Source organism: Rattus norvegicus, chromosome X (genome assembly GCF_021556685.1).
Source record: "Rattus norvegicus strain SHRSP/BbbUtx chromosome X, alternate assembly SHRSP_T2T, whole genome shotgun sequence".
NCBI classification, from domain to species: domain Eukaryota; kingdom Metazoa; phylum Chordata; class Mammalia; order Rodentia; family Muridae; genus Rattus; species Rattus norvegicus.
The window spans coordinates 142,093,031-142,112,012 of NC_141554.1; positions in this window are offsets into that span (position 1 = coordinate 142,093,031).

Below are 18,982 nucleotides of genomic sequence, written 5' to 3' on the forward strand. Positions count from 1 at the left end.
GAGGAGAGGGGAGTGAATAGGGAGAGGAGAGGAGGGGAGAGGAGATGACAGGATAGGAGAGGAAGGGAGGGGACAGGAGAGGAGAGGGAGAGGAGAGGCAAGGAGAGGAGAAGCGAGGATAAGAGTGGAGAGGAGATGAGAGGAGAGGGTATAGGGAGAGGAAAGAAGAGGAATGGAGAGGAGAGGAGGGGAGAGAAGAAGAGTGGAGTGGAGGGGGTATAGGGAGAGGAGAGGAGAGAAGAGAGAGAAGAGAGGAGAGGATAGGAGACAATAGGAGAAGAGAGGAGTGGAAAGGGAATAGGGAGAGGATAGGCGACGATAGGAGAAGAGAGGAGTGGAGAGGGAATACGCAGAGGAGAGGAGAGGGAGTGGAGAGGAGAGGAGAGAAGAGGGAGAGGAGAGGAGAGTGAATAGGGAGAGGAGAGGAGGGGAGAGGAGATGACAGGATAGGAGAGGAGGGGAGGGGACAGGAGAGGAGAGGGAGAGGAGAGGCAAGGAGAGGAGAAGCGAGGATAAGAGTGGAGAGGAGATGAGAGGAGAGGGTATAGGGAGAGGAAAGAAGAGGAATGGAGAGGAGAGGAGGGGAGAGAAGAAGAGTGGAGTGGAGGGGGTATAGGGAGAGGAGAGGAGAGAAGAGCGAGAAGAGAGGAGAGGATAGGAGACAATAGGAGAGGAGAGGAGTGGAAAGGGAATAGGGAGAGGATAGGCGACGATAGGAGAAGAGAGGAGTGGAGAGGGAATATGGAGGTGAGAGGAGAGGAGAGGAGAGGAGAGGAGAGGACAAGAGAGGACAGGAGAGGACAGGAGAGAAGAGGGAATAGTGAGAGGAGAGAGAGGGAGATGAGAGGAGAGGAGAGTAGAGGAGCGCAGAGGAGAGGAGAGGGAATAGAGTGAGAAGAGGAGGGGAAAGGGAAGAGGGAGAGGAGAGGGAATAGAGAGAGGCGATTAGAGGAAAGGAGAGGAGAGGTGAAGAGAGGCGAAGAGAGGGAATTGGGAGAGGAGAGGAGAGGAGAGTGAATAGGGAGAGGAGAGGAGGGGAGAGGAGAGGAGAGGTGCGGGAATAGAGAGAGAAGACGAGAGAAGAGGAGAGGGAATAGGGAGATGAGAGGGGAGGGAATAGGGAGAGAAGAGAAGAGGAGAGGATAGAGAATAGGGAGAGGAGAGGAGAGATGTGGAGAGGAAAGGAGAGGGAATAGTGAGATGAGAGGACAGGGGAGGAGAGGAGTGGAGAGGGAATAGAGAGAGGAGAGAAGTGGTAGAGAGGAGGAAGGGAGAGGAGAAGAGGAGAGAGCAGAGGGAATAGGAGGAGGAGAAAGATAGGGAGAGAAGAGGGAATAGAGAGGGGAGAGGAGGGGGAGAGCAGAGTAGAGGAGAGAAGAGGGAGAAGAAGAAAGGAGAGTAGAGGAGAGGAGAGCAGATGGAGAGGAGAGGAAAGGAGTGGGAATTGGCAAAGGAGAGGAGAGGGGAGGAGAGGGAATAGGGAGAGGAGAGGGAGAGGAGAGCAGATGGAGAGGAGAGGAAAGGGGTGGGAATTGGCAAAGGAGAGGAGAGGGGAGGAGAGGGAATAGGGAGAGGAGAAGAGAGGACAGAAGAGGAGAGAAGAGGGAAGGAGGAGAGGAGAGGGAATAAGGAGAGGAGAGGAGGGGAGAGGAGAGGAGAGGATCGGAGAGGACAGGATAGGAGAGGGAGAGTAGAGAAGAGAAGTGGGAGGGGAGAGGAGAGAACAGGGAGAGGCTAGGAGAGAAGAGGGAATAGAGAGAGGAGAGGACAGAAGATGGAAGAGAGAGGAGAGTAGAGGAGAGGATAGGAGTTGGAAGAGGGGGAGGATAGGAGAGAAGAAGAGAGGGAAGAGGGAGAGGAGAGGAGACGAGAGAAGAGGGAAGTGGGAGAGGAGAGTAGAGAACAGAGAGGGGAGGAGAGAAGAGGGAATAGAGAGAGGAGAGGACAGAAGATGGAAGATAGAGGAGAGTGGAGGAGAGGAGAGGAAATGGAAGAGGGGGAGGATAGGAGAGAAGAGGAGAGGGAAGAGGAAGAGGAGAGGAGAGGAGAAGAGGGAAGTGGGAAAGGAGAGGAGAGAAGAGGGAGAGGAGAAGAGAGTGAATAGGGAGAGGAGAGATGGGGTGAGGAGAGAAGGGGAGAGGACAGGAGGGGAGAGGAAAGGTGAGGAGAGGAGTGAAGAGGAGAGGAGAGGGAATAGGGAGAGGAGAGGATAGGGAGAGGAGAAGAGAGGAGTGGTGAGGGAATAGGGAGAGGAGAGGAGGCGATAGGAGAAGAGAGGAGTGGAGAGGGAATTCGGAGAGGAGAGGAGAGGAGAGGAGAGGACAGGAGAGGACAGGAGAGGACAGGAGAGGACAGGAGAGAAGAGGGAATAGTGAGAGGAGAGAGAGGGAGATGAGAGGAGAGGAGAGGAGAGGAGCGCAGAGGAGAGGGAATAGAGTGACAAGAGGAGGGGAAAGGGAAGAGGGAGAGGAGAGGGAATAGAGAGGCGATTAGAGAAAAGGAGAGGAGAGGTGAGGAGAGTAGAAGAGAGGGAATAGGGAGAGGAGAGGAGAGGAGAGAAGAGGGAGAGGAGAGGAGAGTGAATAGGGAGAGGAGAGGAGAGAGGAGGGAAAAGGGAGAGGAGAGGAGAGAAGAGGGAGAGGAGAGGAATGTGAATAGGGAGAGGACAGGAGAGGAGGGGAGAGGAGAGGAGAGGTGCGGTAATAGAGAGAGGAAAGGTGAGAAGAAGAGAGGTAATAGGGAGAGGAGAGAAGAGGGAGAGGAGAGGAAGGGAGAAGAGGGGAGCAGAGAGGGGAGGGAATAGAAGGAGGACAGGGATAGGGAGAGAAGAGTGAATAGAGAGGGGACAGGAGAGGGAGAGCAGAGTAGAGGAGAGAAGGGAGAGAGGAGAAGAGAGGAGAGGAGAGGGGAGGGGAGGGGAGGAGAGGGAATAGGGAGAGGAGAAGAGAGGACAGAAGAGGAGAGAGGAGGGAAGGGGGAGAGGAGAGGAGAGGGAATACGGAGAGGAGAGTAGGGGAGAGGGAGAGGAGAGAAGAGAAGAAGGAGAGGAGAGGAGAGAACAGGGAGAAGGGAGGAGAGAAGAGGGAAGAGAGAGAGGAGAGGATAGAAGATGGAAGAGAGAGGAGAGGAGAGGAGATGGAAGAGGGGGAGGATAGGAGAGAAGAGGAGAGGGAAGAGGAAGAGGAGAGGGGGGACTTGAACAGGGAAGCGGGAGAGGAGAGGAGAGAAGAGGTAGAGGAGAGGAGTGAAGAGGGAATATGTTGTGGAAATAAGAGGGAAAGGAGAGGGAGGGGGAGAGGAGAGGTAATAGAGAGAGGAGAGGAGAGGAAAGGGAAGAGGGAATGGAGAGGGAATAGAGAGAGGAGAGGAGATGAGGGAGAGGAGAGGGAATAGGGAGAGGACAGGAGAGGAGAGGAGAGGAGAGGAGAGGAGAGGAGAGGAGAGGGAATTGGGAGAGGAGAGGATAGGAGAGGAGAGGAGTGTAGAGGAAATAGCGAGAGGAGAGAAGAGGGAGAGGAGTGGAGAGGAGAGGAGAGGAGAGGAGAGGAGAGGAGAGGAGAAGAGAGAGAATAGGGAGAGGAGAGGAGAGAAGAGGGAGAGGAGAGTAGGGGAGAGGAGAGGAGAGGGAATAGGGAGATGAGAGGGGAGATGTGGAGAGGAAAGGAGAGGGAATAGTGAGAGGAGAGGACAGGGGAGGAGAGGAGTGGAGAGGGAATAGTGAGAGGAGAGGACAGGGGAGGAGAGGAGTGGAGAGGGAATAGGGAGAGGAGAGAAGAGGTAGAGGAGAGGAAGGGAGAAGAGAGGAGCAGAGAGGAGAGGGAATAGAAGGAGGAGAGGGATAGGGAGAGAAGAGGGAATAGAGAGGGGAGAGGAGAGGGAGAGCAGAGTAGAGGAGAGAAGAGGGAGAAGAGGAAAGGAGAGGAGAGGAGAGGAGAGGAGAGGAGAGGGAATAGGGAGAGGAGAGGGAGAAGAGAGCAGATGGAGAGGAGAGGAAAGGAGTGGGAATTGGCAAAGGAGAGGAGAGGGGAGGAGAGGGAATAGGGAGAGGAGAAGAGAGGACAGAAGAGGAGAGAAGAGGGAAGGAGGAGAGGAGAGGGAATAAGGAGAGGAGAGGAGGGGAGAGGAGAGGAGAGGATCAGAGAGGACAGGATAGGAGAGGGAGAGAAGAGAAGAGAAGTGGGAGGGGAGAGGAGTGAACAGGGAGAGGCTAGGAGAGAAGAGGGAATAGAGAGAGGAGAGGACAGAAGATGGAAGAGAGAGGAGAGTAGAGGAGAGGATAGGAGTTGGAAGAGGAGGAGGATAGGAGAGAAGAAGAGAGGGAAGAGGAAGAGGAAAGGAGACAAGAGAAGAGGGAAGTGGGAGAGGAGAGTGGAGAACAGAGAGGGGAGGAGAGAAGAGGGAATAGAGAGAGGAGAGGACAGAAGATGGAAGATAGAGGAGAGTGGAGGAGAGGAGAGGAAGTGGAAGAGGGGGAGGATAGGAGAGAAGAGGAGAGGGAAGAGAAAGAGGAGAGGAGAGGAGAAGAGGGAAGTGGGAAAGGAGAGGAGAGAAGAGGGAGAGGAGAAGAGAGTGAATAGGGAGAGGAGAGACGGGGTGAGGAGAGAAGGGGAGAGGACAGGAGAGGGAGAGGAAAGGTGAGGAGAGGAGTGAAGAGGAGAGGAGAGGAGGGGGAATAGGGAGAGGAGAGGAGAGGGAGAGGAGAAGAGAGGAGTGGTGAGGGAATAGGGAGAGGAGAGGAGGCGATAGGAGAAGAGAGGAGTGGAGAGGGAATTCGGAGAGGAGAGGAAAGGAGAGGACAGGACAGGACAGGACAGGAGAGGACAGGAGAGAACAGGAGAGGACAGGAGAGGACAGGAGAGAAGAGAGAATAGTGAGAGGAGAGAGAGGGAGATGAGAGGAGAGGAGAGGAGAGGAGAGGAGCGCAGAGGAGAGGGAATAGAGTGACAAGAGGAGGGGAAAGGGAAGAGGGAGAGGAGAGGGAATAGAGAGGCGATTAGAGAAAAGGAGAGGAGAGGTGAGGAGAGTAGAAGAGAGGGAATAGGGAGAGGAGAGGAGAGGAGAGAAGAGGGAGAGGAGAGGAGAGTGAATAGGGAGAGGAGAGGAGAGAGGAGGGAAAAGAGAGAGGAGAGGAGAGAAGAGGGAGAGGAGAGAAGAGTGAATAGGGAGAGGACAGGAGAGGAGGGGAGAGGAGAGGAAGGTGCGGGAATAGAGAGAGGAAAGGTGAGAAGAAGAGAGGTAATAGGGAGAGGAGAGAAGAGGGAGAGGAGAGGAAGGGAGAAGAGAGGAGCAGAGAGGAGAGGGAATAGAAGGAGGACAGGGATAGGGAGAGAAGAGCGAATAGAGAGGGGACAGGAGAGGGAGAGCAGAGTAGAGGAGAGAAGGGAGAGAGGAGAGGAGAGGAGAGGGGAGGGTAGGGGAGGGAAGGGGAGGAGAGGGAATAGGGAGAGGAGAAGAGAGGACAAGAGGAGAGAGGAGGGAAGGGGGAGAGCAGAGGAGAGGGAATACGGAGAGGAGAGTAGGGGAGAGGGAGAGGAGAGAAGAGAAGAGGGAGAGGAGAGGAGAGGAGAGGAGAGAACAGGGAGAGGGGAGGAGAGAAGAGGGAATTGAGAGAGGAGAGGATAGAAGATGGAAGAGAGAGGAGAGGAGAGGAGAGGAGATGGAAGAGGGGGAGGATAAGAGAGAAGAGGAGAGGGAAGAGGAACAGGAGAGGGGGGACTTGAACAGGGAAGCGGGAGAGGAGACGAGAGAAGAGGTAGGGGAGAGGAGAGAAGAGGGAATATGTTGTGGAGATAAGAAGGAAAGGAGAGGGAGGGGGAGAGGAGAGGTAATAGAGAGAGGAGAGGAGAGGAAAGGGAAGAGGAAGTGGAGAGGGAATAGAGAGAGGAGAGGAGATGAGGGAGAGGAGAGGGAATAGGGAGAGGACAGGAGAGGAGAAGAGAGGAGAGGAGAGGAGAGGAGAGGAGAGGAGAGGAGAGGAGAGGAGAGGAGATGAGTGTAGAGGAAATAGCGAGAGGAGAGAAGAGGGAGAGGAGTGGAGAGGAGAGGGAAGAGGGAGAGGAGAGGAGAAGAGAGAGAATAGGGAGAGGAGAGGAGAGAAGAGGGAGAGGAGAGTAGGGGAGAGGAGAGTGAGAGGAGAGGAGAGGAGAGGAGAGGGAAGAGGGAGAGGAGAGGAGAAGAGAGAGAATGGGGAGAGGAGAGGAGAGAAGAGGGAGAGGAGAGTAGGGGAGAGGAGAGGCGAGTGAGAGGAGAAGAGAGGAGTGGAGAGGGAATAGTGAGAGGAGAGGAGACGATAGGAGAAGAGAGGAGTGGAGAGGGAATACAGAGAGGAGAGGAGAGGGAATAGGGAGAGGAGAGGACAGGAGAGGAGAGGAAGGGAGATGAGAGGAGGAGAGAGGAGAGGGAATAGGAAGAGGAGAGGGAATAGGGAGAGAAGAGGGAATAGAGAGGGGAGAGGAGAGGGAGAGCAGAGTAGAGGAGAGAAGAGGGAGAGGAGAGAAGAGGAGAGGAGAGGAGAGAAGAGGGTTTAGGGAGAGGAGAGGGAGAGGCGAGCAGATGGAGAGGAGAGGAAAGGAGTGGGAATTGGCAAAGGAGCAGAGAGGGAAGGAGAGGGAATAGGGAGAGGAGAAGAGAGGACAGGAGAGGAGAGAAGAGGGAAGGGGGAGAGGAGAGGAGAGGGAATACAGAGAGGAGAGGAGAGGGAATAGGGAGAGAAGAGGGAATAGAGAGGGGAGAGGAGAGGGAGAGCAGAGTAGAGGAGAGAAGAGGGAGAGGAGAGAAGAGGAGAGGAGAGGAGAGGAGAGGAGAGGAGAGGAGAGAAGAGGGTTTAGGGAGAGGAGAGGGAGAGGTGAGCAGATGGAGAGGAGAGGAAAGGAGTGGGAATTGGCAAAGGAGCAGAGAGGGAAGGAGAGGGAATAGGGAGAGGAGGATAGAGGACAGGAGAGGAGAGAAGAGGGAAGGGGGAGAGGAGAGGAGAGGGAATACGGAGAGGAGAGTAGGGGAGAGGAGAGGAGAGGATCGGAGAGGAGAGGGAGAGGAGAGAAGAGAAGAGGGAGAGGAGAGGAGAGAACAGGGAGAGGGGAGGAGAGAAGAGGGAATAGAGAGAGGAGAGGACAGAAGATGGAAGAGAGAGGAGAGTCTAGGAGAGGGAAGAGGAAGAGGAGAAGAGAGGAGAGAAGAGGGAGAGGAGAAGATAGTGAATAGGGACAGGAGAGGAGGGGAGAGGAGAGGAGGGGAGAGGACAGGAGAGGGGAGGGAGAGGAGAGGCAAGGAGAGGAGTGAAGAGGAGAGGAGAGGAGAGGGAATAGGGAGAGGAGAGGAGAAAATGGAGCGGAGAGGAGAGGAGAGGAGGGGAGGGGAGAGGAGAGGAGAGGAGAGGGAGAGGAGAAGAGAGGAGTGGTAAGGGAATATGGAGAGGAGAGGAGAGAAGGGGGTGAGGAGAGGAGGGGAGAGGAAAGGAGTGGAGAGGGAATTGGGAGATGAGAGGAGAGGGAATAGAGAGAGGAGAGGAGAGCAGAGGAGAGGAGAGGAGAGGAGAGGGAGAGGGAGAGGAGAGGAGATCAGAGGAGATCAGAGGAGAGGAGAGGGAATAGAGAGAGGAGAGGACAGGAAAGGGGAGAGGGAGAGAAGAGGGAATAGAGAGAGGAGAGGAGAGGAGAGGAGAGGAGAGGAGAGGAGAGGGAGAGGAGAGAAGAGGAGAGGAGAGAAGAGGAGAGGAGAGGAGCCGAAAGGAGAGGGAAGAGGGCGAGGAGAGGAGAGCAGAAAAGAGGGAGAAGAGAGGAGATCAGAGGAGAGGGGAGGAGAGGAGAGGAGAGGACAGGAGAGGACAGGAGAGGAGAGGAGAGGGAAGCGGGAGAGTAGAGGAGAGGAGAGGAGAATAGAGGGAAGAGGGAAAGGAGAGGAGAGAAGAGGGAATAGGGAGAGGAGAGGAGAGAAGAAGGAGAGCAGATGAGAGTAGAGTTAAAGGAGAGGAAAGGGAAGTGGCAGAGGAGAGGAGAGGAGAGGAGAGGAGAGGGAGAGGAGAGCAGATGGAGAGGAGAGGAAAGGAGTGGAAATTGGCAGAGGAGAGGAGAGGGGAGGAGAGGGAATAGGGAGAGGAGAAGAGAGGAGAGGAGGGCATAGGAGAGGAGATGGAGTAGAGAAGAGAGGAGAGTAGAGAAGAGGGATAGGAGAGGTAGGAGAGGAGGGGAGAGGAGAGGAGGGGAGAGGACAGGAGAGGAGAGGGAGAGGAGAGGCGAGGAGAGGAGTGAAGAGGAGAGGAGAGGGAATAGGGAGAGGAGAGGAGAGAAGAGTCTGAGGAGAGGAGGGGAGAGGAGAGGAGTTGAGAGGGAATAGGAAGCTGAGAGGAGACAATAGAAGAAGAGAGGAAAGGTGAGGGAATAGGGAGATGAGAGGAGAGGGAATATAGAGAGGAGAGGAGAGCAGAGGGAAGAGGGAGAGGTCAGGAGAGAAGAGGGAATAGGGAGTGGAGAGGAGAGGGAGAGGAGAGGAGAGGAGAGGAGAGGGATGAGGGATAACAGAGGAGAGGAGAGGAAAGGAGAGGAGAGGAGAGGAGAGGAGAGGAGAGGAGAAGAGAATAGAGGGAAGGGGGAAAGTAGTGGAGAGAAGAGGTAATGGGGAGAGGAGAGGAGAGAATAAGGAGAGCAGAGGAGAGGAGAGGTAGAGGAGAGGAGAGTGAAGTGGCAGAGGAGAGGAGAGTAGAGGAGAAGAGAGGGAATAGAGAGAGGAGTTGAGAGGAGCGGAGAGGGAAGAGGGAGAGGAGAGGAGAGGAGACGGAATAGAGAGAGGAGAGGGAGAGGAGAGGCATGAAGGAGAGGGGAGGAGAGGGAAGAGGGAGAGGAGAGTAGAGTGAATAGGGAGAGGAGAGGAGAGGAGGGGAGAGGCGGGAAGAGGAGAGGAGAGGGAGTAGAGAAGAGAGGAGAGAAGAGGGAGAGGAGAGGAGAGTGAATAGGGAGAGGAGAGTAGGGGAGAGGAGATGAGAGGATAGGAGAGGACAGGAGAGGAGAGGGAGAGGAGAGGCAAGGAGAGGAGAAGCGAGGATAGGAGTGGAGAGGAGATGAGAGGAGAGGGTCTAGGGAGAGGAGAGGAATGGAGAGGAGAGGAGAGGAGAAGAGTGGAGTGGAGAGGGAATAGGGAGAGGAGAGGAGAGAAGAGGGAGAAGAGAGTAGCGGAGAGTAGAGGAGTGGAGAGGGAGAGGAGAAGAGAGGAGTGGAAAGGGAATAGGGAGAGGAGAGGAGGCGATAGGAGAAGAGAGGAGTGGAGAGGGAATTCGGAGAGGAGAGGAGAGGACAGGAGAGGACAGGAGAGAAGAGGGAATAGTGAGAGGAGAGGAGAGGGAGATGAGGTGAGAGGAGAGGAGAGGTGTACAGAGGAGAGGAGAGGGAATAGAGAGAGAAGAGGAGAGAAAAGGGAAGGGGGAGAGGAGAGGGAATAGATCGAGGCGATTAGAGGAAAGGAGAGGAGAGGTGAGGAGAGGAGAGGGAATAGGGAGAGGAGAGGAGAGAAGAGAAGAGGGAGAGGAGAGGAAAGTGAATAGGGAGAGGAGAGGAGAGGAGGGGAGAGGAAAGGAGAGGTGCGGGAATAGAGAAAGGAGTGGAGAGAAGAGAGGAAATCGGGAGAGGAGAGGAGAGGTGAGGGAATAGGGAGAGGTAAGGAGAGGGAATAGATACAGGAGAGGAGAGAAGAGGGAAGACAGAGAGGAGAGGGAACAGAGAGGAGAGGAGAGAAGAGTGTAGATGGAGAGGAGAGTGGAGGGAAGAGGCAGAGGAAAGTAGAGTGTTGAAGGAGAGGAAAGAAGAGTGAGTAGGGACAGGAGAGAATACTGAAGAGGGAGTGGAGAGAGGAGAGAAGAGGGGAACTGTATATGGGAGAAGAGGGAAGCTGGAGAAGGGAGATGAGGGAAGCTGGAGAGGGGAGATGAGGGAAGAGTGCGAAAAGAAAAGATGGATGTGCAGAGTATTGAAGAGGGAGAGGAGAGACAAGTTTGGAAGGAGAGGAGAGAAGAGGGAATAGAGGGCACAGTAGAGGAAAGAGACGGGAGAGGGAGGAGAGAGAAGAGGGAAGAGGGAGGAGAAGTAAGTTTGAAGATGGAGAGGAGGGGGTAGAAGTGGGAAGAGGGGGAGGAGAGAAGAGGGAAGTTATGAAGGAGGTTAAAAGGAATGCGGTGGGGGAGAAATCAGAGAAGTGGGACGAGGAGAAGGTAGGTAAGAGGAGGATGCAGGTGAGTCATGAAAAATGTAGAGGACAGAAGAGAAGAGTACAGGGATGAGGAGCCAGGAAGTGGGTGTAAGAAATTGGAGGAGGGGAAAGGAGAGTGAAGAGCTAAGAGTAGGAAAGAGGGAGGTATGGAGCAGTAGAAAAGCAGGATTGAGAGGAGGAAAGAGGCCAGAGTTGGCAAGGAGATGGAAGTGGGAAGAGAACAGGAAGGGAATGGCAGGAAAGAAGGAAGAGGAAGGTTAGTGTTGGGCAGGAAGAAGGATGGTGGAATGAAAAGGTGGATGAAGCGAGGAGTCAAAAGAATTGAGAATAGAAAAAAGGTAGTGGAGGAAGGGGGAAACAATAGAGGAGGGAAATGAGAAATGGAGATAAGGATGAAAAGAGAAAAGGAGAGAAGAAACGTAGAGGGGAGGGGAGGGGAGAGGAGGTGAAGGGAAGGGATTGGAGAGATCAGAGTCGAGGGAGTAGAGAGGGGAGGGGAAGGGAAGGGGAGAGAAAAAGAGGAGAGGAAGGGGAGAGGGAAAAAGTGAAGGGGAGGGAAGGAGGAAGGGAAGAGGAGAGGAGAGGGAAGGGGAAAGTGCAGGAAAGGGAAGAGGAGGGAGAAAGGGGGTATGTGAAGGGAGGGCAAAGGCAAGGATGTTGGAGGGGAAAGGGAAGGGGAGGACAAGGGAAGCGGAATAGAGGAAGAGAAAAAGGCAAACGGCAGGAGAGTAGAGGGGATGGGAGAGTAGGGGAGGAAGAAAAGGATAAGAGAGAAGATAGGAAGGGAGGGGGAAAGGAGGGGAAAGGGGTAGAATGGACAGGAAGGGAAGAAAGGGAAGGAGAGGGTATTGGAGGGAGGAAGGGAAGGGAAAAGGTAGGTAAGTGGAGGGAGGGAGGGAAAAGAGGGGAGAGGAAGAGAAGAGGAGGGGAAAGAAGAGAAGAAAATGAAAGGGAAGGTGAGAGGATCAGAGGGGAATGGAAGGTGAAGAGAGAAGATGGGGAGGGAAGGGGGCAGGAGAAAGGAAGGGGAGGGGAGACAAGGGGAGAGATGGGGAGAGGAGGATTGAAGGGATAGGAGGTAGAGGAGAAGGGAAGAGGAGGGTGAGGGGAGGGGAAGTGAGGGGAAGGGGAAGGGAGGTGGAAGGGAAAGGAAGGAGGGAAAGGAAAGGTGAGGGGAAGGGAGAGCAAGGGGAAAGGTGGTGAAAGGGAAGGGGAGGGAGGGGAATAGAGGAGGAGAAAGAAGCAGAGGGCAGGAGAGCAGAGGGGATGTGAGAGTAGGGGAGGAAACGAAGGGATAAAAGAGAAGATGAGAAGGGAGGGAAACTAGTAGAGTGGACAGGAAAGGAAGAAAGAAGGTGAAGGGAAAGGTAGGTTAGTGGAGGGGTGGAGAGAGGAAGGGGAGGGAAAAGGGGGAAGTAGAGGGAGGTAGGGAAAAGAAGAGAGGAAGTGACAGAGGGAAGGGAAGAAAATGGGGAAGGGAATGGGAAGGAAAGAAAAGAGAAGAAAGAGGAGAAAAAGGAGAAGAGAAGAAAAGAGACATGAGGAGAGTTGAAGTGAGAAGAGAGGAGAGGAGAAGGTAGGGAGGCAAGCAGAGAGGTAGAGAAGGGAAGGAAATAGAAGAGAAGAGGAGAGGGGAGAAAATAAGTGGAGCTAGAGCAGAAGAGAGGTTAGAAGAGAAAGCGAGGGAGGAGGCATGGTGAGGGAAGGATTGACAAGGAGGTATATGGACAAGGAAGAACAAGGGAGGAGGAAAGAAGATGGAGATGTACGAGCAGAAAGGAAGATACAAGAAGGGAGAAGAGTGAAATTAAATGAGAAGAGGAAAGTAGAGTGAAGAGAAAATTTAAAAGGAGGAGAATGTAGATGAAAAGTCAGAGAAGAGGAGAGAATTGGTCTTGGATGAAAGTGGAACTACGAAGAGGGAAGGGTTAGAAGGGAAGAGGGACTAGGCAAGAAGAGGTGAGAAGAGGAGGAAAGAAGCAGAAGAATAGGAGAGAGGGAAGAAGAAAGCAGAGAGAGGGTGGGGAGAAAAGAGGAGAATATATACAATGAGGCAAGAGGAGTGAGGAGGAGGAGGGAAGAAAGAGGAGGGGAGAGGGAATGATGGAGGAGAGAGGAGAAGGGAAGTGGGAAGGGAAGGGAAGATGGAAGGGAAAGGACAAGAGAAGACATCAGAAGAACAGTGGAGGGTGTCAGGAAGCAAAAAGATGAGAGGGATGAGAAGGGAAGAATAATGAAGAAGAGGGATACTGTAAGAGTAGGGAGGAGGTAAGAAGGAAAGAAGATATGCAGGGGGATAAGGAGGAAGTGAAAAGAAAAGAGGGAAGGAGGGATGGTAGAAATAGAAGTAAGGGTAAGGAAGAAGGAAGTGAAGTTTCTGTGAAGACAATCTTTGACCACAGCAACTCATATAAAGGGAAAAAATATAATTGGGACTGGCTTTTACAGTTCAGAGAGTTAGTCCATAATTGTGATGGCAGGAAGCTTAGAGGCCCGCAGGCAGACATGGTGCTGGAGAACATGTTGAGAGTTCTTGATCTGGATTGGCGTGTAGTATGAGGAATGACTGGGCTTGGCTTGACCATTTGAAGGCTCGAAACCTACCCACAGTGACAGACATCTTCCAACAATGTCCTATCTTCTCAAACAAGGCCACACCTCCTAATATGCCACTCCCTGTTGCCTTATTGGGGCCATTATGAAACAAATCCACACAAGGGTGCAGGAGGATAGAGAATGGAAGTGAAAAAGGCAGGAACGATAGAAAAGGCAGAGGACGGAGAAAAGAAAGGTAAAGGTGGGATGAGGGAAGAAGAGGGATGGGGAATAGGAGGGATGGAAGTGGCAATAAAGAGTGTAGAGTACAGAAGGAAATGTAGGGAAGTGGGGAGGCAAAGCCCAGGGAAGAAAAAGAAGACGATAAGTGGAAAGATGAGAGTAGTTAGGAGGGGAGAGGATGAAGAATGGAAGGACTGGAAATGGGGAGATAGGAGCTAGAAATAGGATGGAGAGAAAGCGGAGGAAAGTGTGGAAGGGACTTTGGGGAAAATAAAGATGAGGGAGGATGTGGTATGCCTGTTGCGGTGGTTCCTTGTCCTCTGCTTTCTCCCTCAGTGTCTCCAGGCACTTCGGCACCACAGGCTGAAAGGATGAAGTAGAGTTCAGAATGGGTGTGGTCCGCAGGATGGTCCAGTGACAGTGAGTAATGAATGGAGAAAAAAGGACTTCTCTGAAGGTCTTCAGTGAAACACCTCTTTTTTTTTTTTTAATTAACTTGAGTATTTCTTATATACATTTCGAGTGTTATTCCCTTTCCCGGTTTCCGGGCAAACATCCCCCTCCCCCCTCCCCTTCCTTATGGGTGTTCCCCTCCCCACCCTCCCCCCATTGACGCCCTCCCCCCAACAGTCTAGTTCACTGGGGGTTCAGTCTTAGCAGGACCCAGGGCTTCCCCTTCCACTGGTGCTCTTACTAGGATATTCATTGCTACCTATGAGGTCAGAGTCCAGGGTCAGTCCATGTATAGTCTTTAGGTAGTGGCTTAGTCCCTGGAAGCTCTGGTTGCTTGGCATTGTTGTACATATGGGGTCTCGAGCCCCTTCAAGCTCTTCCAGTTCTTTCTCTGATTCCTTCAACGGGGGTCCTGTTCTCAGTTCAGTGTTTTGCTGCTGGCATTCGCCTCTGTATTTGCTGTATTCTGGCTGTGTCTCTCAGGAGCGATCTACATCCGGCTCCTGTCGGTCTGCACTTCTTTGCTTCATCCATCTTGTCTAATTGGGTGGCTGTATATGTATGGGTGGCTGTATATGTATGGGCCACATGTGGGGCAGGCTCTGAATGGGTGTTCCTTCAGTCTCTGTTTTAATCTTTGCCTCTCTATTCCCTGCCAAGGGTATTCTTGTTCCCCTTTTAAAGAAGGAGTGAAGCATTCACATTTTGATCATCCGTCTTGAGTTTCATTTGTTCTAGGCATCTAGGGTAATTCCAGCATTTTGGCTAATAGCCACTTATCAATGAGTGCATACCATGTATGTCTTTCTGTGATTGGGTTAGCTCACTCAGGATGATATTTTCCAGTTCCAACCATTTGCCTACGAATTTCATAAAGTCATTGTTTTTGATAGCTGAGTAATATTCCATTGTGTGGATGTACCACATTTTCTGTATCCATTCCTCTGTTGAAGGGCATCTGGGTTCTTTCCAGTTTCTGGCTATTATAAATAAGGCTGCGATGAACATAGTGGAGCACGTGTCTTTTTTATATGTTGGGGCATCTTTTGGGTATATGCCCAAGAGAGTATAGCTGGATCCTCAGGCAGTTCAATGTCCAATTTTCTGAGGAACCTCCAGACTGATTTTCAGAATGGTTGTACCAGTCTGCAACCCCACCAACAATGGAGGGGTGTTCCTCTTTCTCCGCATCCTCGCCAGCATTTGCTGTCTCTTGAGTTTTTGATCTTAGCCATTCTCACTGGCGTGAGGTGAAATCTCAGGGTTGTTATGATTTGCATTTCCCTTATGACTAAACACGTTGAACATTTCTTTAGGTGTTTCAAAGCCATTCGGCATTCCTCAGCTGTGAATTCTTTGTTTAGCTCTGAACCCCATTTTTTAATAGGGTTATTTGTCTACCTGCGGTCTAACTTCTTGAGTTCTTTGTATATTTTGGATATAAGGCCTCTATCTATTGTAGGATTGGGAAAGATCTTTTCCCAATCTGTTGGCTGCCGTTTTGTCCTAACCACAGTGTCCTTTGCCTTACAGAAGCTTTGCAGTTTTATGAGATCCCATTTGTCGATTCTTGATCTTAGAGCATAAGCCATTGGTGTTTTGTTCGGGAAATTTTTTCCAGTGCCCATGTGTTCCAGATGCTTCCCTAGTTTTTCTTCTATTAGTTTGAGTGTGTCTGGTTTGATGTGGAGGTCCTTGATCCACTTGGACTTAAGCTTTGTACAGGGTGATAAGCATGGATCGATCTGCATTCTTCTACATGTTGACCTCCAGTTGAACCAGCACCATTTGCTGAAAATGCTATCTTTTTTCCATTGGATGGTTTTGGCTCCTTTGTCAAAAATCAAGTGACCATAGGTGTGTGGGGTCATTTCTGGGTCTTCAATTCTATTCCATTGGTCTATCTGTCTGTCTCTGTACCAATACCAAGCAGTTTTTATCACTATTGCTCTGTAATACTGCTTGAGTTCAGGGATAGTGATTCCCCCTGAAGTCCTTTTATTGTTGAGGATAGTTTTAGCTATCCTGGGTTTTTTGTTATTCCAGATGAATTTGCAAATTGTTCTGTCTAACTCTTTGAAGAATTGGATTGGTATTTTGATGGGGATTGCATTGAATCTGTAGATCGCTTTTGGTAAAATGGCCATTTTTACTATATTAATCCTGCCAATCCATGAGCGTGGGAGATCTTTACATCTTCTGAGGTCTTCTTCAATTTCTTTCTTCAGTGTCTTGAAGTTCTTATTGTACAAATCTTTTACTTGCTTGGTTAAAGTCACACCGAGGTACTTTATATTATTTGGGTCTATTATGAAGGGTGTCGTTTCCCTAATTTTTTTCTCAGCTTGTTTCTCTTTTGTGTAGAGGAAGGCTACTGATTTATTTGAGTTAATTTTATACCCATCCACTTTGCTGAAGTTGTTTATCAGCTTTAGTAGTTCTCTGGTGGAATTTTTGGGATCACTTAAATATACTATCATATCATCTGCAAAGAGTGATATTTTGACTTCTTTTCCGATCTGAATCCCCTTGACCTCCTTTTGTTGTCTGATTGCTCTGGCTAGAACTTCAAGAACTGTATTGAATAAATAGGGAGAGGGTGGGCAGCCTTATTTAGTCCCTGATTTTAGTGGGATTGCTTCAAGTTTCTCTCCATTTAGTTTAATGTTAGCAACTGGTTTGCTGTATATGGCTTTTACTATGTTTAGGTATGGGCCTTGAATTCCTATTCATTCCAGGACTTTTATCATGAAGGGGTGTTGAATTTTGTCAAATGCTTTCTTAGCATCTAATGAAATGACCATGTGGTTCTGTTCTTTCAGTTTGTTTATATAATGGATCACGTTGATGGTTTTCCGTATATTAAACCATCCCTGCATGCCTGGGATGAAGCCGACTTGATCATGGTGGATGATTGTTTTGATGTGCTCTTGGATTCGGTTTGCCAGAATTTTATTGAGTATTTTTGCGTCGATATTCATAAGGGAAATTGGTCTGAAGTTCTCTTTCTTTGTTGGGTCTTTGTGTGGTTTAGTTATAAGAGTAATTGTGGCTTCATAGAAGGAATTCGGTAGTGCTCCATCTGTTTCAATTTTGTGGAATAGTTTGGATAATATTGGTATGAGGTCTTCTATGAAGGTCTGATAGAATTCTGCACTAAACCCGTCTGGACCTGGACTCTTTTTGATTGGGAGACCTTTAATGACTGCTTCTATTTCCTTAGGAATTATGGGGTTGTTTAACTGGTTTATCTGTTCCTGATTTAACTTCGGTACCTGGTATCTGTCTAGGAAATTGTCCATTTCCTGCAGATTTTCAAGTTTTGTTGAATATAGGCTTTTGTAGTAGGATCTGCTGATTTTTTGAATTTCCTCTGAGTCTGTAGTTATGTCTCCCTTTTCATTTCTGATTTTGTTAATTTGGACACACTCTCTGGGTCCTCTGGTTAGTCTGGCTAAGGGTTTATCTATCTTGTTGATTTTCTCAAAGAACCAACTTTTGGTTCTGTTGATTCTTTCTATGGTCCTTTTTGTTTCTACTTGGTTGATTTCAGCTCTGAGTTTGATTATTTCCTGCCTTCTACTCCTCCTGGGTGTATTTGCTTCTTTTTGTTCTAGAGCTTTTAGGTGTGCTGTCAAGCTGCTGACATATGCTCTTTCCTGTTTCTTTCTGCAGGCACTCAGAGCTATGAGTTTTCCTCTTAGCACAGCTTTCATAGTGTCCCATAAGTTTGGGTATGTTGTACCTTCATTTTCATTAAATTCTAAAAAGTTTTTAATTTCTTTCTTTATTTCTTCCTTGACCAGGTTATCATTGAGTAGAGCATTGTTCAATTTCCAAGTATATGTGGGCATTCTTCGCTTATTGTTATTGAAGACCCGTTTTAGGCCGTGGTGGTCCGATAGCACGCATGGGATTATTTCTATCTTTCTGTACCTGTTGAGGCCACTTTTTGACCAATTATATGGTCAATTTTGAAGAAAGTACCATGAGGAGCTGAGAAGAAGGTATATCCTTTTGCTTTAGGATAGAATGTTCTATAAATATCTGTTAAGTCCATTTGCCTCATGACTTCTCTTAGTCTGTCTACGTCTCTGTTTAATTTCTGTTTCCATGATCTGTCCATTGATGAGAGTGGGGTGTTGAAATCTCCTACTATTATTGTGTGAGGTGCAATGTGTGTTTTGAGCTTTAGTAAGGTTTCTTTTACGTATGTAGGTGCCCTTGTATTTGGGGCATAGATATTTATGATTGAGAGTTCATCTTGGTGGATTTTTCCTTTGATGAATATGAAGTGTCCTTCCTTATCTTTTTTGATGACTTTTAGTTGAAAATTGATTTTATTTGATATTGGAATGGCTACTCCAGCTTGCTTCTTCCGACCATTTGCTTGGAAAGTTGTTTTCCACCCTTTCACTCTGAGGTAGTGTCTGTCATTGTCTCTGAGGTGTGTTTCCTGTAGGCAGCAGAATGCAGGGTCCTCGTTGCATATCCAGTTTGTTTATCTATGTCTTTTTATTGGGGAGTTGAGGCCATTGATGTTGAGCGATATTAAGGAATAGTGATTATTGCTTCCTGTTATATTCCTATTTGGATGTGAGGTTATGTTTGTGTGCTTTTCTTCTCATTGTTTTGTTGCCAAGACGATTAGTTTCTTGCTTCTTCTAGGGTATACCTTGCTTCCTTATGTTGGGCTTTACCATTTATTATCCTTTGTAGTGCTGGTTTCGTAGAAAGATATTGTGTAAATTTGGTTTTGTCATGGAATATCTTGGTTTCTCCATCTATGTTAATTGAGAGTTTTGCAGGATACAGTAACCTGGGCTGGCATTTGTGTTCTCTTAGGGTCTGTATGTCATCAGTCCAGGATCTTCTGGCCTTCATAGTTTCTGGCGAAAAGTCTGGTGTGATTCTGATAGGTCTGCCTTCATATGTTACTTGACCTTTTTCCCTTACTGCTTTTAATATTCTTTCTTTATTTTGTGCGTTTGGTGTTTTGACTATTATGTGTCAGGAGGTGTTTCTTTTCTGGTCCAATCTATTTGTAGTTCTGTAGGCTTCTTGTATGCCTATGGGTATCTCTTTTTTTAGGTTAGGGAAGTTTTATTCTATGATTTTGTTGAACATATTTACTGGTCCTTTGAGCTGGGAGTCTTCACTCTCTTCTATACCTATTATTCCTAGGTTTGATCTTCTCATTGAGTCCTGGATTTCCTGTATGTTTTGGACCAGTAGCTTTTTCCACTTTACATTATCTTTGACAGTTGAGTCAATGATTTCTATGGAATCTTCTGCTCCTGAGATTCTCTCTTCCATCTCTTGTATTCTGTTGGTGAAGCTTGTATCTACAGCTCCTTGTCTCTTCTTTTGGTTTTCTATATCCAGGGTTGTTTCCATGTGTTCTTTCTTGATTGCTTCTATTTCCATTTTTAATTCCTTCAACTGTTTGATTGTGTTTTCCTGGAATTCTTTCAGGGATTTTTGTGACTCCTCTCTATGGGCTTCTACTTGTTTATTTATGATTTCCTGGAATTCTTTCAGGGATTTATGCAATTCC